The sequence below is a fragment of the Ornithorhynchus anatinus genome, chromosome 1 (genome assembly GCF_004115215.2).
Source record: "Ornithorhynchus anatinus isolate Pmale09 chromosome 1, mOrnAna1.pri.v4, whole genome shotgun sequence".
In the NCBI taxonomy this organism is placed as follows: domain Eukaryota; kingdom Metazoa; phylum Chordata; class Mammalia; order Monotremata; family Ornithorhynchidae; genus Ornithorhynchus; species Ornithorhynchus anatinus.
The window spans coordinates 101,040,554-101,064,469 of NC_041728.1; the positions used below are offsets into that span (position 1 = coordinate 101,040,554).

The 23,916-nt window shown below is 46.6% G+C and overlaps 1 protein-coding gene and 1 long non-coding RNA gene across 2 annotated transcripts in view; one reads left to right on the forward strand and one right to left on the reverse strand.

Moving 5' to 3' along the window:
* The window catches only part of RNF13 (ring finger protein 13), a 247,592-nt gene that overhangs the window by 3,665 nt on the left and 220,011 nt on the right, over positions 1-23,916 (reverse strand). The gene's annotated exons all lie outside the window — the stretch shown is intronic.
* Positions 7,037-9,279, forward strand: LOC114812177. The gene is made up of 2 exons (XR_003759833.1): positions 7,037-7,406; positions 9,044-9,279. It is a non-coding gene; the product is annotated as an uncharacterized LOC114812177 (long non-coding RNA).

The window sequence follows — 23,916 nt, forward strand, 5'->3', positions numbered from 1 at the left end:
AAGAATGGAGCGTCATAGGGCAAAGGAAGCCTCTGTTTAGAAATAGGATAAAGAGCCATCTGATTGGAATGATTTATGTATGATGTGGTGTGGAGGCAAAAGAGAAGATGGCATTTCTGACTGTAAGCACAGTTCCCAATATCTAAATTTCAATCCTTTCTAAAATTACAAAAATGTATGATCAATTTTTGTCAGAAAGGAATCTGGGAGTGGGTTCCTAGAGAAGGAACATGGCCCAGGGGAGACAGCACAGGCCTGGGAGTCAGAACTTGAGTTCTAATCCCACTTTCCTGCTGGGTGACCTTGAGCAAGTTACTTAACTTCTCTATGCCTCAAGTGTCCTCATCTGCAAAATAATGTTTGTATTTGTTAAGCGCTTACTATGTGCCGATCACTGTTCTAAGTGCTGGGGTAGATATAGGGTAATCAGGTTGTCCCACGTGGGGCTCACACACTTTTAATCCCCACTTTACAGATGAGGTAACTGTGGCACAGAGAAGTTAAGTGACTTGCCCACAGTCACACAGCTGACAAGTGGCCGAGCCGGGATTCGAACTCATGACTTCTGACTCCCAAGCCTGTGCTCCTTCCACTGAGCCACGCTGCTTCTCTGCATTACTCATAGTAATAATAATAATTATGGTATTTAAGCGCTTACTATGTGCAGAGCACTGTTCTACGTGCTGGGGTAGATACAGGGTAACCAGATTGTCCCATGTGGGGCTCACATTTTTTAATCCCCATTTTTACAGATGAGGTAACTGAGGCACAGAGAAGTTAAGTGACTTGCACAAGTTCACACAGCAGACAAGTGGCGGAGCCGGGATTAGAATCCACGACCTCTGACTCCCAAGCCCATGCTCTTTCCACTAAGCCATGCTGCTTCTCAGCCAAGCTGTACTCCCTCCTACTTAGTGTGTGAGCCCTGTTTGGGACAGGGACTACGTAAGACCTGATTACCTTGCACAGACCCTGCCCCAGTGCTTAGAACAATGCTTGGCACATAGTAAGCACTTTAACAAATAGTATTATTCCTTGTTAAGCATCAATATAATCATAATCTAGTATTCTGTCAATAACCTATTTGCTGAGCAAAAAAAGTCAACATTTGCCTCTTCCACTGCGGACTGACTGATCTCTTAGCCGCTCCTGGACACCTACTCCATCGGGTGGTTGTTCTCTGTACCCTCCCCGGCACTTATTAGACTGTAAGCCCGTCAAACGGCAGGGACCGTCTCTATCTGTGGCCGACTTGTTCATTCCAAGCGCTTAGTACAGTGCTCTGCACATAGTAAGCGCTCAATAAATACTATTGAACTTATTGCCCCCCTTATTCCTCACTTCCCACTCTCCGACCATCACCACCTTTCAGCAGGGAGAGGAAGTGCTGATGGGAGAGAATCTCAATTGGGCAGGAGGGGTAAAGGGAGGAGGCCCGAGAGTTGGAAACGGGTGCGGAACAAGCGAGGAGAATCTTCTCAAGAAGTTAGGGCGGCAAGCAGTCAGGCAGTGGCTGTCACAGTCCGAGGTTGCCGTGCGTTGACTGAGCCTCACGTCTCCTCCCGCCCTCCCCTCTGGGTGGCCATGTGTGCTCCTATCTGTACCTCTTTTAGGCACTTGATATTAACCCCGCCCTCAGCGTGGCTCAGTGGAAAGAGCACGGGCTTTGGAGTCCGCAACCTCAGACTGTGACAGGCACCTCCCGACTGCTTGCCGCCCTAGCTTCTTGAGAGGATTCTCCTCGCTTGTTCCACATCTGTTTCCATCTCTCAGGGCTCCTTCCCTTTGCCCCTCCTGCCCCACTGAGTTCAGAGAGGACTTTGCAACCAGAGATAAATGGGAGAAGTGAGGAGTGCTACGGGTTATTCCTGAATTTTACAAAGTACACACAACACTATCAGTAAATCTTGGCTCTGGCAACTACTTTGTAAATCGGGCCACCCAGGACTCCTCCAGACCCTAAGGCTACTCTCCCAACAGAATGGCCGTTGGGGTCAGAGGTCAAGGTGCCCTACCTGCTTTTTTTCCCCCTCACCACTGGAATAAAAGAGATCAAGTCCCGGTCAACCTATTCTATGCTGTCATGTATGAGAATGAAACTAAGGGCCTGAGAACTGGGGTCATAATATGGTTCTGACCCAACAGAAACTTCTGCCAACTACTTCACTAGACTACAAGTATCATCCTAGTTCTTAGGAACACATCCCCGGGAGCCTTCAGACAATACATATACCAGATAGCACTATGAGAATTCAGTCGCAAGTCACTCTGATTGATGGATCGGTGAACTGTTGCCCAGATCCAGCACAACGGTCAAATCCTGAAGAAAATCTATGGCAACTGCCAGCCTATGCCAGGACAACCTTACACGCGACCGAAGCTTTTCATCAACGATCCACACCTTGTGGGGAGGCAGGGCTAAGAGCCGGGACGTGTAAGCTCGTGTCTGCTAATTCCGTTGCACTGTATTCTCCCAGGCGCTTAGTACAGTGTTCTGCACGTAGTAAGCGCTCAATAAATACTGATTGATTGATGGGGAGGTGGTGCTGGCCACACCCTCAGTAACAACTGTTTTCATCCTTGAAGTTTAAAGGAAAAAATTACCAAGCATGGGGGTGGGAGGAGAAGGGAATCGGAGCTGGATTTGGGATGCAGTGGAAGGAGATGGGGTGGAAAAACCGCTGGGAACAGGAGAGGATGGGATGGGGCAGGGCAAGAGAAAGAAGAGATGGGGGTGGGGGGTGATTAATTTACCTGTAATGACTGGACATAATAATGGGGGCAGGGTGGATTTATATTAGAATAAATCAGCCCAGAGTGCTAGCTGTATATCTCGTGGGGTGGCCAAAACTCGTGGCGGGCCTCTAACATTGAGCCACCATTCATTTCCGCAGAAGAAATTGAAAATTGGCCCAGACATAATCTATGGTATTGCCTCGGTCACATCAGTGACCAAAGTGGTGCTTAGGATGGTAATTTACAGTCAGAATGCAGAGATCTGAGGCAGTAATGAATGCCGTTTTGTCGGTAACCTGATTGGCACTTTCTGGGTGCCTCCATTTGGGAAGGATTCATTTTTTTCCCCCTCCACTCCATTTATCTGAGAACAGTCTAGAAAGCAGCCCATTTAGACCCTTAATACATTAAGTTGGAAAATCCGAGTGAAACTTTACCGGCCGTGACATTTTGGAAACTGATATTTTGTGGGATTTCCATCAAAAGAACAAACTGAACCGACTCTTTAGAAGTCCGGTAAATTGAAATCCGAGAATCAGGCTGACCTACCACAATGGAAAGAGCAACGTTATAAACCGCTGTCCCTGGGCAGCAAAACTGTGACAGACTAAACTTTCCATCTTTTTGGGTTGGGGATTAAGAATGAACAATGACGTGGGCGAAAAGGATATAGATGTCAATCGGCGACTTGCTACCCGTCATGCCAGTTTTTAGGAAAAGCTGAGGGAATGGTCACTTGGGATGTTTTTGGGACAGCCAGATTAGGGCAGAGGATCAGGGGACGGGAGGCTCTGTCCTCTTCCCCAGAATGGCATCTGGTGACGCGGCACACGTGCCGGAGCACCCGTAGTTCTCGGGATCGCCTGGCTGCTTTCGGGCGTAGCAGGGGAATGTGAGCTTAAACTCCGAGGAAAACGATCCTGCCAAATTCTTGCTCTGAAGGCAGGGCTGCTCTGCAGTCTGGCCGCAGAAGCCTCTCTCTGAAATTGGCAGTAGCCATGAGGCTCAGGGCACAGATCTGAAGAGAACAGCAATCAGAACACGAAAAAGCAAAAATGAACGAGGGGAACGGCCGGGTCTGAGATGCTCATGACCGAAACACCCAGGTCATCTCTAGCAAGGAGGGCTTGAAACAATCCATCTGCTCAACATCAGCACCGCCGGAATGGGCCACCTAGCCTAGGGAAGCACTTCGCTCATTCAAATTTACTGAGCGCTTACTTGTGTGCAGAGCACTGTACTGAGTGCTTGGGAGAATACAATATAACAATGAACAGACACATTCCCGGCTCACCATCCCAAAGAGCCTAACTCTCAACCTCCCCGAATAGCCTGGCTGTACCCACTTCCTAGCCTTACCGAAGACACATCTCCTCCAAGACGCCTTCCCTGACTCAGCCCTCTTTTCCTCTTCCCCCACTCCTTTCTGTGATGCCCAGACTTGCTCCCTTTCCTTATCCCCCTTCCCAGCCCCCTGTCACTTCTGTAAATAGCTGTGATATATTTATTTCTATTAATGTCTGTCTCTCCCTTTCGACTCTAAGCTCCTTGTGGGCACAAAGCGTGCTTGTTATACTGTACCCTCCCAAGTACTTAGAACAGTGCTCTGCACACAGTGAGCGATCAATAAATAGGCTCCTCTCCAGCCGTTGTCCCCCGACGTGGCTATCCTGAAGGGGTCTCCCAGAGGAGTGGGGGTTGCCGGGGGTGGGGAGGGCCACAGTTCCCTGGCGCTTCCAGAAGGAAAAGTGGAACGATACCCTACTCTTCTCTGCTGCTTTCATGCTAATGGGGTTTGTTAAGTGCTTACTGCACGTCAAGCACTGTTCCAAGAGCTGGGGGAGATACAAATTAAACAGATTGGACCCAGTCTCTGTCCTACGTGGGGCTCACAGTCTAAGGAGGAGGGTGAACAGGTTCCCCACTTTACAGCTGAGGAAACTGAGGCCCGGAGAAGTTAAGCCACGTTCCCAAGGTCATACAGCAGGCAAGTGGGTTTTAATCCAGGTCATCTGCCTCCCGGGCCCAGGCTCCTTCCACTAGGCAGTGCTGCTTTTGTGGCAGGCAGCGGTGGCCCACATGCAGTGTGCCGAGAAAACCACTGGCTCCTCAGACGCGCAAGACACCCGGGGCCCCTTGGCCTGCTGACAACTAGAAGGGCAGCCCGAGAAGCAGCATGGCGTTAGTGGCTAGAGCCCGGGCCCGGGAGTGGGAGGTTGTGGGTTCTAACCCCGGCTCTGCCACGTGTCTGCTGTGCGACCTCGGCCAAGTCACTTGGCTTCTCTTTAGTTCCCTCATCTGTAAAATGGGACTGAGACCTCGAGCCCCATACGGGACAGGGACGGTGTCCAACTCGATTTGCTTCTATCTGCCCCAGGCCTTAGTACAGTGCCTGGCACATAGTAAGCGCTTAACAAATACCACCACTTTTATTAGTAAGGGCACCGGGAGCTCTTGGGAATCCAGGGCACCGCCCTTGATTCTCTGGCAGGGGGCCTATGACTTGCAGGATGGCAAGGTGGTCGATGCTTGGGTGGGTGAGTCTACGGCTTGTAGCTCTCATAATGCCGCTCGAGAATAACCTTCTGGGGCCAAGCGGGTTTCCTGGGTCCGCTTCTCCACTAGTACAGGTGACCAAGAGCCCAGCAAGATCCACGTCAATCAGTGGTGTGTGCTAAATGCTTAGGAGAGCACAACAATTAGCCGAGGGGATCCCAGCCTTCAAGAGGTTTACAGTTTATGAGGGGAGATGCATAGATAGGAGGAAGAAAAGGACGAGGATATGCATGTAAATTACGGCTGAAGTAGCAGGGAAACTGAAGTGGCAGTTGGGGGTTATAAACAGGACAGATTAGAAATTAATCAGGGAAGGCCCCCTGGAAGAGAGAGGATTTCCGGAACAGCCTGGTTTAGTGGAAAGAGCACAGGTCTGAGATCCAGAGGACCCGGGTTCTAATCCCAGCTCTGCCACTTATCAGCTGGGTGCCCTTGGGCAAGTCACTTTACTTCTCCATGCCTCAGTTCCCTCATCTGCTAAATGGCGATTCAATACCTGTTCTCCCTCCTACTTAGACTGTGGGAACTAGATCTATTACACTTTGTATTGTGCTTGGCACAGTAATCGCTTAACAAATACCACTATAATCATTATTGTTATTGGAAAGGCTTTTAAATGGGGGAGAGCACTGACCATGTCCACCAAGCCATCACGTCCCCTCATAAAATAGGAACATATTTTAAGTAGGAGTTTGCGCCCAACAGAGAGTTTTGTTTCAAAGCAATCCAAGAGCAAGAACACGCATCCCAGACATTCCACGGCAGACATCCCCGGAAACTCTCGGCGGCAAACGTCCCGAGGCTGCCTCTCCGACCGTCCACCCCATTCTCCAAAAATCGACTTTCATGACTTCAAATCTGTAAATAGGTCTGGGCACCAAGACTAAAGGGAAAACCTGATTACCTTGGATCTACCCCAGTGCTTAGAACAATGCTTGGCACATTGTAAGCACTTAAATACCATCATCATTATTACTATCATTAAAACTTATTTTCCTGCCTGGATTTAGGTACAATAAAGGGACAAGAGCACCGGTCCATTTTCAGGTCATCTGTTTGGACTAACTGCAGCAGATTCATTTTGTGGGATTTATAAAGGAAGGAAATGGGGTCTGGGGAATCTCAAAATAAATATATCTCCTATTTGTTATATTGTCCTGGAAAAGTTCTTTGGTTAGAAGGAAAACAGTGGGCATCAGACATGAAACCTCTTTTGCTTCTCCTCCAGAAGCAATCAATCTCTTCACAGTTGTGGAGTTGATCATTTCTGACCTCTGCAACCTGACAACAGGAGAAAACCATCAACGCCCGCTGAAGTCTACAGTCTGCTGCAACCCCTCTGACATTCCTTACTCAGACTGGCATGCTCTAGGCCAAACAGGTGGAGACATGAGAATTTTATATAGTTAGGAAATCAGCATTTATGCACAAATCCACAATTTCTTCTCAAGTCTATCTCCCACGCTAATCTGCAAGCTCCTTCTGGGCAGGAAACATGTCTACCAACTCGGTTGTAGTACACTCTCCCAAGCACTCAGGGCAAAACTTCTTGTGTTTTGCTTTTTCCTTGCTCTGTTTTGTTGCGTCTCCCCCCTTCTAGACTGTGAGCCCGTTATTGGGTAGGGATTGTCTCTATTTGTTGACGAACTGTACTTTCCAAGCGCTTAGTACAGTGTTCTGTACACAGTAAGCGCTCAATAAATATGATTGCATGACTGAATGAATGACAGTGCTGTGCACAGAGTAAGTGCTCAATAAATACTAACAACGGATAGATAAATGTGGAGATGACAGTGAGTTTTCCTGGTGGCAGGCAGAGAGAGTTGGAGGGAATCAGGCACCTGACTCCGGCAAGAAAACACTAAAGGAAATTCCACTAAGAAAAAACCCCACAAATTCAATTTGAACAGGCTTGTTCCAGGCCATGCAGCACAACACTAAAAAAAAAAAAAGACAGACATCGTTTCTCAGGCTGAAAACTGATACGGCCAAGCACCCAAAGAAGATTAAACACAGCAGGGAAACAGAGGAGAAAGCCATGCAAGTCAACGGTTCAGGTGACTGTAGAAGTCTCCTGGAAGTGAAGCAGGACTACACCGAACAAAACCAATGAGGTAATGATGATCACAATCAGTAATTATAAGGGAATACACTTCCATTAGAGTCTGAGCTACTAGTGGGCAGTGAATGTGTTTTGGCTTGTTTTGGAGTCACCAAACATTAACTGCAGCACATTAAAATTAGTAACTGCAGCACATTAAAATTAGTGAGAGCTCAAATGCTTGCTATTATAACTACTACTAGTATTAATAGTAACAGTACAGGCTCTCTACTAAGCTTTGGGGTGGATACAAGACTAAGCCCTCTCTTTTCCTCAGCTCCCCCTCCCCCCCACCTCGCCCTGACTCCCTACCTTTGCTCTACCCCCCCCGCCCCACCCCACAGTACTTGTGTAGATATGTACATATCTATAATTCTATTTATTTATATTAATGCCTGTTTTACTTGTTCTGATGTGTATATATCTCTCTAATTCTGTCTGTTTATATTAATGCTGTCAATGCCTGTTTACTTATTTTGATGTCTGTCTCCCCCCTTCTAGACTACAAGCCCATGGTGGGCAGGGATTGTCTTTCTTTGTTGCTGAATTGTACTTTCCAAGAGCTTAGTACAGTCCTCTGGACGCAGTAAGCGCTCAATAAATACGATTGAGTGAATGAATGTATACAAGCAAATTGGGTTGGACACAGTCCCTGTCCCACATGGGGCTCACAGTCTTGATCCTCAGTTTACACATGAGATAACTGAAGCACAGAGAAATGAAGTGACTTGGCCCAAGTCACACAGCAGACAAGTGGAGGAACCGGGATTAGAATCCAGGTCCTTCTGACTCCCGGGCCCGTGCTCTACCCACTAGGCTATGCTGCTTCCTACTGCTATTACAACTTTAATTAAATATCTGCATAGCATATTAAATACCTAGAAGAAGCATTAGAGTAGGGAAGCAGTATTGCCTAGGGGAGACAGAACAGGTCTGGGAGTCAGAAGATCTGGGTTTTAATCCGAGCTCTGCCATTCGTCTGCTAAGTGACCTTAGACAAGTCACTTAACTTCTCTGTGCCTTACTTGTTAGAGTTTTCTCATCTGTAAAATGGAATTTAACTCTTACTCCCTCCTACTTGGACTGTGAGCCCTACATGGGACAGGGACTATGTCTGGCCAGGTTGTCATATAATCATAATAATAATGGCATTTGTTAAGCGCTTACTATGTGCAAAGCACTGTTCTAAGCACTGGGGGGGATACAAGGTGATCAGGTTGTCCCATGTTGGGCTCACAGTCTTAATCCCCATTTTACAGATGAGGTAACTGAGGCACAGAGAAGTGAAGTGACTTGCCCAGAGACAAAGAGCTGACACATGGCGGGGCCGGGATTAGAACTCATGACCTCTGACTCCCAAGCCCGGGCTCTTTCCCAGCGCTTAGCACAGTGCTGACACAATAAATGCTTAACAGATATCTAACAGCAAGAAAGAAGATGAAGCTTAGTTCACCTGGAACAAGTACTGCCCTCTTGCATCAGTGGTACAGGTCACAGATTCGACATGTAGCTTTAGGTTTTTATATTTTTAGCAGAGCGGGCAAGAAGCTACTACAGATTCAATGATAGACTGTTTACACTGGAAAATATTTTTCAAATAAAACATTCATGACACCCTAATAATCCAGGTAGCCTATTTTCTTTTGCCAGTTTGTTCCTTCCACGACGGAACTGATTCCTGCAGCTCTTATCCCGGCCGGACGCACTTGCGGGACAGCTGCAACTCATGCCCTCCCTGGAGGTTCCTGCGGTAACTAGGTATGCTGATGAGCCTCAAAGGACCAACAGGTAGAACGTGAGCCACATGTGTGCAGAGTGGCCAAATGTTTTCCAAAAAGTTTCCAGGCTCACTGGTGGGAAGAATAAAATGTTTTCTGAACTGTTGACTTGCTACAGATTCCTCATTTATAAGTGCAATCATATGGATGCCCAAAGGCCACTCTGGCTGAAATCAGAAAACGTGATCAGTTGTTTCAGAAATAAATTCATCTCCCTCTTCTACTTCAGATATAATAATAATAATAATAGTAATGCTATCGCTTTTGTCTGTCCGTCTCCCCCGATTAGACTATAAGCCCGACAATGGGCAGGGATTGCCTCTATCTGTTGCCGATTTGTACATTCCAAGCGCTTAGTACAGTGCTCTGCACATAGTAAGCGCTCAATAAATACTATTGAATGAATGAATAATAATAATAATAATTGTGGCATTTATTAAATGCTATGTGCCAAGCACTGTTCTAAGCACTAGAGTAGATACAAGGTAATTAGGCTGGACATAGTCCCTGTCCCACATGGGGCTCACGACCTTAATCCCCAACTTAGAGAGGAAGGTACTGAGGCCCAGAGAAGTGAAGTGACTTGCCCAAGGTCACCCAGCAGACATGTGGCAGAGCCAGAATTAGAACCCAGGTCCTCTGACTACCAGGCCCATGTTCTTTCCACTAGGCCACGCTGCTTCTCTGTTAAACCTCACCATCAACTGCAACAGGAGCCCAGAAGTTTAAGTTCTGATTTTAATCTTATTTCAAATTTTAAGATTCTTTTCTACACGATTTGATGTTTTTCAGTGTGGTGCTTATACAAAAACTTCAACTATTTCCAAAAACTTTTCTGATTTCATGGTCAGTTATTTATAGTTTTGTACAACGGAGGTGCTTCTTGATTCTCTACTTCGTTGGCTTGTATTCTGTCTTTCATGATCTAAGATGATACTACCAATGGTAAAATCTGATTCCCACAGCCAAATGTGATTGAAAAGACTGATGAGTGATTGACAGTCCACCTGACACAGCTGCTACATTTGACATTTAATGGTATTTGTTAAGCACTTACTGGGTGGCAGGCACTGTACTAAGCGCTGGGGTAGATACAAGCTAATCAGGTCGAACGAATCCCTGTCCCACAGAGGATGCTCGGTCTTAATCCCCATTTTACAGATGAAGTAACTGAAGCCTAGAGAAATTAAGTGACTTGCCCACGGTCACACAGACCAGTGGCAGTGTCGGCATTAGAACCCATGACCTTCTGACTTCCAGCCCCATGACCTAGCAGATAGAGCATGGGGCTTCTCTGCAGGGCCTAATTAAATTCAGTACAACTCCTGCTGGTTTCCACTTTCCTCAACTGCAAATATCGCAGACACCAGCTTCTCCGAGGCACGTGATATGATGTGGTTTGATTAATGAGTTGTCAAAAGAGCTTAGGCTCCTGGATCCCACTCTGCAGTTACTGCTTAAGTATATTTCTCTAATGTTTCTAGAGCGCATGAATTGGACATTGAGGTCTTTCATTTTCTTTTATCTGACCACCTGCTAATCTGCATATACTGTAATTTGCAGCCCTCTCCCTTGAATCAAAGTAATGAGGTCTTAAAGGCTACAGATTTGAGTCTTTTTGTTGGATTTACCGTTGGGGTGGCACTGTGGGCCTAAAACCAAATCCCGGAGTCCCTGTATTCCAGGGCAGAGCCAAAGACATTCAGAAATAATCGGGATGAAACAGGAATGACGCCCAGCTTTTTCCAAATAGTTGGTTCACGCTCCTGAAATTTAGACACAGATTCCCGATCATACTGAAATGGTCTCCTGCTGAGTCATAAAAGGAAGACAGCTAGGGAAAGAAGCACATTCAGGCAGCCGCTTCTCACCCTAGAAATGGAAGCCTTTCCAGCTTCCCGGCCAGGGCTCCTGTCTCCGTACAAGGGGATGGGATGCAAGACAGTGCCTGGCACATACTAAGCGCTTTAAAAAATACCGTAATTATTATATCACTTCTCTGGGCTGCAGTTACCTCATCTGTGAAATGGGGATGAGTGGGAGCCTCCTGAGGGACTGTGTCCAACCTGATTACCTAGTATTCATTCATTCAATCGTATTTATTGAGCACTTACTGTGGGCAGAGCACTGTACTAAGCACTTGGAAAGTACAATTCGGCAACAGAGACGATCCCTACCCAACAACAGGCTCACAGTCTAGAAGTCTTGTATCTACCTCAGTGCTTAGAATACTGCTCGGCACATAGTAAGTGCTTAATAAGTACCATAATTATAATAATAATTATCATTATTATTTTCTCCTCCAGTAGCCTAGTTTTCTTGGAGAATCCTAGAGAACACTCATTTTCTCCACCTACAAAACAACCCCAGCTGCTCTCTCCGCGAGCCATTTCTACTTACGCAGTTTGGGAGTTTACAAGAAGTGTCCGCATGCTGTCCGTTACCGGGTGAAGGAAGAATGGTGCATGCACACGGTAAAACAAAGCAGACCGAATAGGAGGGCCCAAAGCCTACCCATGGGGAGAGAATCGCTTTTGGACACTTGGTGATGACTTGGACTGAAGCACTTGTCTAGAGAAGCAGCGTGGCTCCGTGGCAAAAACATGGGCTTGGGAGTCAGAGGTCATGGGTTTGAATCCCGGCTCTGCCACCTGTCAGCTGTGTGACTATGGGCAAGTCACTTCACTTCTCTGTGCCTCAGTTACCTCATCTGTAAAATGGGGATTAAGACTGTGAGCCTCACGTGGGGCAACCTGATTACCCTGCATCTACCCCAGCGTTTAGAACAGTGCTCTGCACATAGTAAGCACTTAACAAATACCATCACTATTATTAAAGGTTTTGCTGACTCTTTCTTAAGAAACGTTTTAGTCTGTGAGACTCCCACCCCAAGTCCAAAATGGAAAGAGACCTTACCTGTCTTGAAGACAGTGAAGAACACACATTATTCCCTTATTTAAAGATAAAAGATTCAGGCAATGAATCCACTCGCTTGGCCCAACCAAGTAGAGAAGCAGCGTGGTCTAGCGGATAGAGCTTGGGCCTGGAAGTCAGACAGACTGGGGTTCTAATCCTGGCTCTGCCGCTTGTCTGTGTGACCATGGACAAGTCACTTCACTTCTCTGGGCCTCAGTTACCTCATCTGGAAAATGGGGATTAAGTCGGTGAGCCCCATGTGGGACATGGACTGTGTCCAACCTGATTAACGTGTAACTATTTCAGGGCTTAGTATAGTGCCTGGCACATAATAAACACCTAATAGATACCATTAAAAAAATGCTCCACTTATCTAGTTCCATCCTGCACTGCACAATATATGTCATTCTTCATTTTTCCTTTTTATGAAACTCAGGGGTCCACAGTGCTGGGGATGTATCCTGAGACCTGTGCTACTACACACTACGTCATCATTTTGTACAGAAAACATATGATGCTGAAATATCACCTCGTTGTGGGCGGGGAACGTGTCTGCCCACTTTGTTGTATTGTACTCTCCCAACCACTTAATCCAGAGCCATAGTAAACTCGCAATAAATCCCGCTGATGAAGAGGACTTCGCCTCAGAAGATAGCATTAAAGACAATGAGACTGAAAGACAAAAAGCCGAAAGAGATTCTAAGAGGTGAATAAACGGCTTCTGAGTTTACGCTGAGTTAAGTTCCAGCATTAAGGGTGAGAAAAGGATGCAAGCTTATCAGGTCGGTTGGCCCTTGTCAAGTGCTTCGTACACTGGGTATCTCCTCCTATTTGAATGCACACTCCAGGCCCTAGTGCTCCCTTTTTCAGACAGGATAAAGCAGGCTTACTTGGTCTAAACTAGCCCATTAGTGCTTATTTTCACTACTTTCTGGACCACAGGAGTATATGGATGGAAGACGTTGACAAGCTGGATCAAGGAAGAATGGCTCCCCGATTAATCACATTTTCAATCAATTAATCAATCGGTATTCATTGAGCGCTTACTGTGTGCAGAGAACTGTTCTAAACATTTGGGAGAGTATTAGGTAGACCCATTCCCTGCCCACAACGAGCATACTAGAGAGAAAAGTGAGGAGTATTAGAAGGTACCATCGGAGCCAGGAGGATGTATGTAAAGGAGAGCAACTATTGCTTTAAACGTCTTTTGTGGCCATGGTCGGAGACAGAATCCTAGACTGTTTCCAAGCTTTCCAGTATTTGTTGATGAAATAATGACCTCTGCAGTGACAGTCTGTCTTTGCTTATGTTCCAAACTACAATTGTTATTATTAATAATGTAATAATAATAATAATGTTAAGCATTGTTAAGCGCTACGTGCCAAGCACTGTTCTAAACACTGGGGTAGATACAAGGTAATCAGGTTGTCCCACATGGGGCTCACAGTCTTCCTCATTTTACAGATGAGGTGACTGAGGCACAGAGAAGTTAAGCGTCTTGCTCGAAGTCACAAAGCTGATAAGTGGCGGAGCCGGCATTAGAACCCAGGACCTGTGATTCCCAAGCCCGGACTCTTGCCACTAAGCCACGCTGCTTCTCTAGTTCCGAGCAACGTATTTTGACTTTGCCCTTAGTGGCTAGAGGGGGCCTCATCTTCACCCATTCCCCCAGACTCACTGGGAAAGAGAGGGGTCGGCTTCCTTCTCACTCCCCAGTGCCGCTTTTGCACCATTCCACCTCCCCCATCCCTCTCTTTTCCCTTCCTCTGAAGCCCTTATCATCTGACTCTGCCACCCATTCCGGACACTAGTCACGGTCATCCACCGGCCCCCTCCCTATTCGATCCCTTTCTGACGTTCCCTCTCTCGTTCTCCATCCCTACATTATCCTGGGGGACTTCCAAATCCATAAAGATGTTCCTGATGACCCTGCCGCTGCCCGTTTCACATCACTCAACTCCACTGACCTCCTGCTCCACCCCACCCACTCACCAACTTGGACACACACTCAATCTCATCATCTCTATCTAGTCACTGTACAGTCTCTACCCTGACCAATTCTGAAATCTCTCTATCCGACCACAACTTCTTCACTTGCCTGCTTTCCCAAGGACCCCCCTCCCCTTCCCCACAGAGACGGCCCATCTCTTGACCCCATCCAATTTTCTCAAGTCGTCATGCCCCATTTAGACTCCAAACCCAAACTACCTTCCCTTGACGACCAAACTGATGCCCTCAACACCACCTTTTCTGCTGAAGTCAACTCACTCATTCCCCTAACCCTTTCTCGATCACAGCCCTGGATCACCTCCACAGTCTACTTCCTTGGCTCCCGTGCACGAGCCACAGAACGCCGCTGACGGAAATCCAGCTATCAGGCCGACCACGTCCACCTTATGTTCGTCCTTGTGTGCTTTAACTCTGCCCGGCAACATTATTTCTCCATCCTAATTGACTCCCATGCCCATTGCCCTCGCCAATTGTTTTAGATGTTTAATTCCCACCTCAAACCCCCGTCTCCCCAGCTCCCCCATCTCTTGTCCCTAATGACCTGGCCACATATTTTGTTGAGGAAATTAAAACCAAGAGGGATGATTTCCCTAAAATCCCTCCTGCTCCTCTCCAATCCCTCCCTCCTCCTGCCCCTTTTTCAACTCTTCCATCTTTCCCAGCAGGATTTCAAGAGGCGATCTCCTGCCTTCTCTCAAAATCCACCACCTCTACCTGCACCTCTGAGCACATCTCTTCGTTCCTTATCAAAGTATTTGCCCCTCCCTTCTTCCCTCCCTGATTGCCACCTTCAACTATTTGCTCTCCAGTGGCTTTTCCCCCACTGCTTTCAAACATGCTCATGTGTCCCCTATCACCCCATCTCTCTCTTACGATTCCTCTCCAAACTCCTTGAGCAAGTTGTCTAGATCCACTATCTCCAGCTCCTCTCCTCCACCTCTCTCCTTGACCCTTTCCAGTCTGGCTTCCGTCCCCTTCACTCCACAGAAACCGCCCTCTCAAAGGTCACCAATGATCTCCTTCTTGTCAAATCCAGTGGCCTCTACTCCTTCCTAATCCTCCTCGACCTCTCAGCTGCCTTCCGCAATGTCAACCACCCCCTTCTCTTGGAAACATTACCCAACCTCAGCTTCACTGACACTGTCCTCTCCTGGTTCTCCTCCTATCCCTCTGGATGCTCATTCTCCATCTCTTTCGTGGGCTTCTCCTCCATCTCCCATCCCCTAACTGCGGGAGTCCCTCAAGGTTCAGTTCTGGGTCCCCTTCTATTCTCCATCTACACCCACTCCCTTGGAGAACTCATTTGCTTCCACGGCTTCAACTACCATCTCTATGCATATGATTCCCTAATCTACATCTCCAGCCCTGATCTCCCTCCTTCTCTGCAACCTCACATTTCCTCTTGCCTTCAGGACCTCTGCACTTGGATGTCCCGCTGATACCTTAAATTTATATCCCAAACAGAACTCCTTATCCCCTTATCTTCCCACCCAAACCCAGTCTTCCCCTGACTTTCCCATCACTGTAGACACCACCACCATCCTCCCTGTCTCACAAAGCTGTAAACTTGACATCATCCTCAAGTCATCACTCCCATTCAACCCACATATTTGATCTGTGACTAAATCCTGTTGGTTCAACCTTCACAACATTGCTAAAATCTGCCCTTTCCTCTTCATCCAAACTGCTACTATGTTAATCCAATCACTTAGCCTCTCCTGCCTTGCTTTCTACATCGGCCTCCTTGCCAAAGTCCCTCTCTCCTGTCTCTCCTCACTCCAGCCAGTACTTCACTCTGCTGCCCAGATTATTTTTCTACAAAAACGTTCAGTCCATGTTTCCCCACTCCTCAAGAACCTCCAATGGTTTCCCATCCACCTCTGCATCAATCAAAAACTCCTTACCATCAGCATTAAAGCACTCAATCACCTTGCCCCAACCCAGCTCACGCACTCCGCTCCTCTAATGCCAACCTTTTCACCATACTGGATCTCATATATCCTGCCACCAACCTCTCGCCCATGTCCTGCCTCTGACCTGGAATGCCCTCCCTCTTCGTATTCGACAGACGATCACCCTCCCCACCTTCAAATGCCTACTGAAGACAAGTCTATCTCCCCTTCTAGATTGTAAGCTCGCTGTGAGCAGGAACATTTCTACCAACTCTGTTACACTGTACTCTCACAAGTTATCAGTATAGTGCTCTGCGCACAGTAAGTGCTCAGTAAATACAAATGATTGATTGATGGATTGAATACTTTAAAAAAAAGCCTGGCCACTTTCTGCTACATGCACACTAGCCGAAGAAGCAGTAGGGAAAAAATTAAAAACACCAAAACAGCAAAAAACTTTAACAAGAACCGAAACCTTAATTACCTGGGTTTTAAGGCTGCCAAAAGCTAATGCTAGTGAGAGTAATATAATAATAATAATAATTATATTTGTTATGTGCTGACTAGATGCCAGGCACTGTACTAAGCACTGCAGTAGATAGAAGCAAATCAGGTTGGACACAGTCCCTGTCCCACAGGGGGCTGACAGTCTTGATCCTCATTTTACAGATGAGGTAATTGAGGCATAGGGAAGTTAAGTGTCTTGCCCAAGGTCACAAAGCAGACAAGTGTAACCAAGAATAACCAAAAGCAATATTACAATCTTGCTCATTTTTTTTTTATAAAGAAAATCGGATAAGATGTCGCTGCCCACAATTAACATAATAAATACGGCTTTGCGGAACCCGACGTATATTGTGTGTAGGTACATGGGGTTCACGGTCTTAATCCCCATTTTACAGGTGAGATAAGCGAGGCCCAGAGAAGTGAAGCGACTTGCCCAAGGTCACACAGCAGACAAGTGGTGGAGTTGGGGTTAGATCCAGGTTCCTCTTCCTCCCAGGCCCGAGTTCTTTTCCCTAGGCCTTGCAGCTTGAGAACCCCAGAGTAGGATCTCGTTTCTCAGTCTGGCCTGGCCGCTGGCCTACGAAGTGATTCTGACTGAATCACTTCATCTCGCCACTTGAACTCCCTTTACCTCATTTTCCGTCAGTCACTCTCCCCACCCACGAACCGTGCCCTGGCCAAAGAAGAACACCGAGAACTGAAATGGACCGTCCAACTCCCAGCTCCTCCTTTCCCATACAAAATCTGTAGGCTTTTATCCCTCTGTCTCTGTATTCCCCATTCTCCAGTGCCCCCACTTCGTTACTGGCATCAGAATGACACCAAAGATAAACTAAGTCCTTGGCGGGACAACTTCGGGCTCCGAGCGCTCCACTTCAACCCTGATCGGATGGCACTGTGGAATGGGTGTAATTCCTGCTCCTTTCTGCCCCTGACCGTTTTCGTTCTCTTCCAAAGAAAACAGCCACCTGGAACCTCCAGCTTCCCCACTTTGAAGTAGCGGGTCATCCTGGACGGATGAGTTTTGGAACATCTACCGGGAAGACCCAAGAGTTCAGAAGACCCCCGCAGGGTCCTGAGACTTTATTTTCCAGGGACCCTACCGACTTAAGCTCCGGAAGTGCCAAATCTTGGCACCCTGGATGTTATCCCAGCTGAGAGAACACGACCCCCCGGAGCTGCACCTGCTCCCACTATAATTAGCCATCTTCAATGTTTATCCAATAATTCTGCCTGACACAGGCCCATACATTTTAGGGATTTAACTAATTCCTATAACCGTAAGGGGATTTCCACTCCCCATCTAACACTTCTTACCTCGGAAGCTGTCTCTCAGAAATGTTGTGCTGACAGACTCCAGGCCGTAACGGTGGGAAGTGGGGGATGCTGTCTTTCAGGTTACGGGGCTGGGAGATCTCATTCTACATCTTCAACCTTGATCACGGTAGGGTAGGATGGCTTTCCAGATGAATAAGGATAGGCTATCACTTTTAAGACCAGTGGCTCCTCAAGGACAGGAATCGTGTCTACTAATTCTACTGTATTCTCCTCAGAGCTAAGCACAATGCTCACTGCCCATTGTAGACACTCCATAAAATATTGCCGGTGGACTGATTGCTGATCAGACACTAGTGATAGTAGTATTTATTAGCTCTCTACTGAGCATTGGGAATGAGAACAGAGGTGGGAAGGTGTAGTGGCTAGAACACGGCACTGGGAGTCAGAAAGTCATGGGTTCTAATCGGGGCTCTGCCACTTGTCTGCTGTGTGATCTTGGGCAGGACACTTCACTTCTCTGGGCCTCAGTTTCCTCATCTATAAAATGAGGATTGAGAGTATGAGTCCCACATGGGACGGGACTGTGTCCAACCCAATTTGCTTGTATCCACCCCAATGCTTAGTACAGTGCCTGGCACATAGTAAGTGCTTAACAAATACAATAATTATTTATTATTAATTAGACACGGACCTTACCCCTTGAGGGGATCATAATCTATGGAAACAGTTGGGGGAGAGGGAGACTGGAGACAGACACCTTGGGAGCGATGAAACACTAAGACATTAGAGTGGCGTAGAGACAACAGTGAAGCTCTGCCTGGAGTTTCTCAGCAGCGATAGTTTTGTATACACACCTTCACTCTTCCACCATTATGGCTTCCCCTGGAGTTAGCTACCATTTTCACCTCCAAAAGAACCCCTTCTTATCAATATAATCCCATGCATTCACTCATATTTACTGAGCGCTTACTATGTGCAGAGAACTGAACTAACTGGGAGAGAACAATAAAACAACAGACATATTCTGCCCACAACGAGCTCACAGTCTAGAGGGGGAGACAGACGCTAATGAAACTAGTCCTAGGGCTGCTGCAGGTGAGATCTCCAAAGGTGATCGGAAATCCCGATCGACGTTTTCACACCCTTCTCCTTGTATGACTGCCATGGGAGATGAAAGTAGGCAGGCACAGTCCTCTGGGGAGCCAGCCTTGGGTCCGGTCAGAGGCAGCGATGGTTGAGAGTATACTGGCCCTCGCTTGCCCAATCATCGTGACGGGTCGCTCCTAAAAAGGCCGCGACGTTGTCGGCGATCAAACAGTAGCTTAGCTATATCCTGGACTTTGGTCAGGGCAGAGACGGGGATAGCCCACCGGCAGTGGGACAGGTGCCTGACTGGCTTTTGCACCAGTGGGGATGGCTGGCAGGGAAAGTAGTCAAATCCCCAAGCCTTTTTTTTCCCCAGCAGATGTGTCTGATTTGACAATGAGGTGAAAAAGCCATCGGGGGGCCGAGTAGCTTCTATTCATTCAATAGTATTTATTGAGCGCTTACTATGTGCAGAGCACTGTACTAAGTGCTTGGAATATACAATTCGGCAACAGATAGAGACAATCTATTATTGCAGAGGGGGACAGAGAGGCATTCTGCTACAACTGGTCTTAACCTGGACCAGGTCTCCCAAAGAGCTGAGGAACACCTCTTCAGAAGAGAATCCATCAATCAGTCCATGAAATTTATTGAGCGTTGCCTGAGTGCAGAGCGCTGTACTGAGTGCTCGCGAAAGTACAACAGAACAGAGTCGGCAGACACATTCCCTGCTCGCAATTCCAAGCGCTTAGTACAGTGCTCTGCACATAGTAAGTGCTCAATAAATACTATTGAATGAATGAACAAGCTTCCAGTAGCATTCGGTTTAACTCCGGTGTTACCGTTCCCACTGTCGGCAAATATTAAAGCTAGTTAGCGATTCACCTAAAGAAGAGATACGTAGAGAAACGTTCACTTGGGAGGACCCAAGCGCTTAGAACGGCGCTCTGCATGTAATAAACGTTCAATAGATGCCATTGATGATGATGAAGAGGAATAGGCATTAATACTCTTTGTTGCTCTGTTTCCAACAGCAAGTAAATTTTGTACAGTAGCCTTGCAAATGGCCCAATAAATATTTCAGCCCAGAAAACCTTCATTAGTTGTAATTAGCAGTTGTAGTGATGCAGTAAACACCATTCATTCATTCAAGCGTATTTATTGAGCACTTACTGTGCGCAGAGCACCATACTAAGCGCTTGGGAAGTGCAATTCAGCAACGAATAGAGACAATCCCTCCCCAACACGGGCTCACAGTCTAGAAGGGGGGAGACGGACAACAGAACAAAACAAAGCAATAGTCTTAAACATGTAGAGGCCGCGCCCTGGGTTACTTCCAAATTTGGGGTTTTCTCTTTGGCTTTACCTAATGCCTCTTTCTTCCTTCTTCCAGAAGATTAACTTTTCAGAATAGCCACTGCTATCTCCAACTCTGCATTCACATGGCGATTGCTCTGGCTTCATCTTTTTATTCTTAATTATGACAACACAGTCTAACTTGGGATAAACAAGATCTGTCTCAAGATGGACCTTGCTGCCTCTCTATCGAGCAAGTGTTTCTCCAAATACAGAATCCTAAATGGCCAATAATTTGGTCCAACACTCAAGAGCCAGAATTTAACTCTCGTGTGAACAAAGTTGTACTTCGCTACATACATTATTCATGTGCACCGCCAACTCCCCTCTCATTGGTTTCCACAAAGGCGACTATCAAATATTTACTACTTTGGCAGCTGCTGGCATAGTTAAGCAATCATTTTAGGAAAAGTATTACTGAGTAAATTTGCCTTGAAGTTACAAGCCGATGCACCAAATTTTCTACGGATTAAAAAATCATTACCCTTAAACCAAAGGGAAAAGATACATAACCCTCAATAAACCGGCAAATCCAAATCAGCCACCTTTCGAATACCCTGAAAGAAATCCATTATTGAGTTATGCTGTTTCTGTGACCCTGATCAGCCTGTATCAAGCGCTTAGTACAGTGCCAGCTATATAATAAATGCTTAACAAATACGATACCATAGGGCCAGTATCAAAGAAATCCCGAGTTTGAAGTTCACGCATCAACGTGAAGAATGATGTGCTAAAACAAAAGGTTGGATTACTATTTCTATTACTACTATTAAAGCAACAGCATTTATAGAGAGCCAACGATGCGGTGCACTGTATGAGGCACCTGGGAAGCGCTTAGTACAGTGCCTGGAACATAGTACGTGCTTAATAAATACCATTATTACTATTAGAGGATAATGAAGTGATACATTCCATGTCCGCAGAGGAGATTAGTCTCTGATGGGGGGCACAGGCGTAACAAGAATGACATTACTGCTGGAGTACACAAATTGAATGGACAGATAAGGTCATGGGCTAAGGAACATTTTGCCAGTTCTGCGGATGCTCTAGTTAAACGGGGATGATTGCTGAGCTCCAGTTCCCGTTTCGGTGGACGGTATATGCTGCGTTCTGGGAGAGTGCACGACGCAGAGGAAAGGTAAACGCGTTGGCTCACTACTGTCTCCTGATCTGTGACCCCTTTGCCCCACCCAATCCACGGCCCTTGAACTTCTTCACCTTTCAAACAAGGGGAGAAGTTGTATTAGAAACAATAATACTAATAATAATAATGATGATATTTGTTAAGCACTTACTTTGTACCAAGCACTGTTCTAAGCACTAGAGCAGATCCAAGGTAATCAGGTTGTCCCACGTGGGGCTCACAGTCTTAATGCCCCTTTCACAGATTAGGCACCCATGGGAATTCCTGGTACCAGGTTGGGCCCGACAGAGTGAAGACAGGCTTTCCCCCAAGCGTACGTTCCACGCATCGAATCTGTGGGTGTCTCTTCAGTCACTGTAAGCTACTAACGGACAGGTAACATGCCGCCGGAAAGTGGCGTGGCTTAGTCGCTAGAGCACGGGCCTGGGAGTCGATATGACCTGGATTCTAATCCCGGCTCCGCCGCACGTCTGCTGTGTGACCTTGGGCACAGTCACTTCACTTCCCTGTGCCTCAGTTCCCTCATCAGTAAAATGGAGATTAAGAGTGCAGAGCAGCGTGGCATAGTGGAATGAGCCCGGGCTTGGGAGTCGGAGGACGTGGGTTCTAATCCCGGCTCTGCCACTTTTCAACTGTGTGACTTTGGGCAAGTCACTTCACTTCTCTGTGCCGCAATCACCTCATCTGAAGTTGGGGATTAAGACTGTGAGGCCCACATGGGAAAGCCTGATTACTTTGTATCTACCCCAGCACTTAGAACAGTGCTTGGCACATAGTACAGTGCTTGGCACATAGTAAGCACTTAACAAGTACCATAATTATTATTATTATGTGGGACAGGGACTGTGCCCACTCTGATTAACCTGTATCTACCCCAGCGCTTAGAACAGTGCTTGGTACATAGTAAGTGCTTAACAGTACCATAATTATTATTACTCTCCCAAGCGCTTAGTACAGCGCTTTGCACATAGTAAGTGCTCAATAAATGCGAATGATTGATTACTCTCAAGGATGTCAAAATGTCTAACATGATACTCCAAGGGAAAGATCGTTCCCAGTGGAGTCTGACACGTATTTGCAAATTTCCGGTTTGCGTGTTCTCTTTGATCCCTAGAGTTGGAGAGAGGGACATTAGGGTCTGTCCATCCCGGTGCGGCTCCGTCCAGCAAAGGACTGGCTGGAGGGCGTTTCCAAGGAAACCCAGCAGAAGAGCCGCTGACCTCGTTAAGTCTTCCTTAGGTTATAGAAGGAGGCAGAGAATATCGCTGGAAAAATATGCAAACGCAGACTCTTGATGGGAAGACGTTTCTTTCTCCTCTACCGAAACAGAAAAATCTTGGATTACGTTTTGCAGGATTAGAGATTCCAAGTGCCCCCAAAGGGTCAACGATGAGAATTTTCACTGTATTCTTGAAGTCAGGGGACCCCAGAGATCCTTATACTGAGTCCGCCAGAAAGCAGAGGAGTCCTGCAGCCCAAAAGCTGTCGTGCTATAAGCCAGGGCCTAAAAACCATTCCTCAAAGATTTCGGGAATTGGCCTTGTTTTTCTTTTCTTAAAGCTGCTTCTCCACTGGCACACTAATTCTTTTGTTTGGAATTCAACTGCAAATTCCAGTTCATTAACATAGGTAACGCTCCATATTTTTATCTTCATCTTGCTTCGTAAAGGCCTGACTCTTTTGGAGGGCAACTGGATGGAATTCAAAACAAGTTTTCCTAGTATTTCCTGGACTTAAGGGTAAAAATAGTAATAATAATGTTGGTATTTGTTAAGCGCTTACTATGTGCAGAGCATTGTTCTAAGCGCTGGGGGAGATACAGGGTAATCGGGTTGGACAGAGTCCATGTCCTACATGGGGCTCACAGTCTTAATCCCCATTTTATGGATGAAGTAACTGAGGCCCAGAGAAGTGAAATGACTTGTCCAAGGTTCACCCAGCAGATACATGTTGGAGTTCCGGATTAGAACCCAGGTCCTTCTGGCTCCCAGGCTCGTGCTCTAGCCACCACTCCCGAAATCTGACCTCCTCAAGGAGGTCACCACCTGTTCTCACATCAACCCAAAGCCACCCATCCTAAGCAGTTCTGTATATATATTACTGATGATTTAATAATCACCTAAGCCAAGTAATCACTTGAGGCAAGTCACTTAACTTCTCTGTGCCTTAGTTAACTCATCTGTAAAATGGCAATTAAGACTGAGTTCGGAATAATAATATAATATTGGTATTTGTCAAGCGCTTACTATGTGCAGAGCACTGTTCTAAGCGCTGGGGGAGATACAGGGTAATCAGGTTGTCCCAACTGAGGCATGTGGGACAACCTGATTACACTGTATCTACCCCAGTGCTCAGAACAATGCTTGGCACATAGTAAGCGCTTAAATACCTTTATTATCATTAAAAATAATAATACAATGATAATATGATAATAATAACGATGGAATTGTTAAGCACTTACTATGTGCTAGACACTATACTAAGCACTGGGATGGATACAAGAAAATCAGGGTGGACACAGTCCCCGTCCAACGTGGGGCTCACAGTCTCAATCCC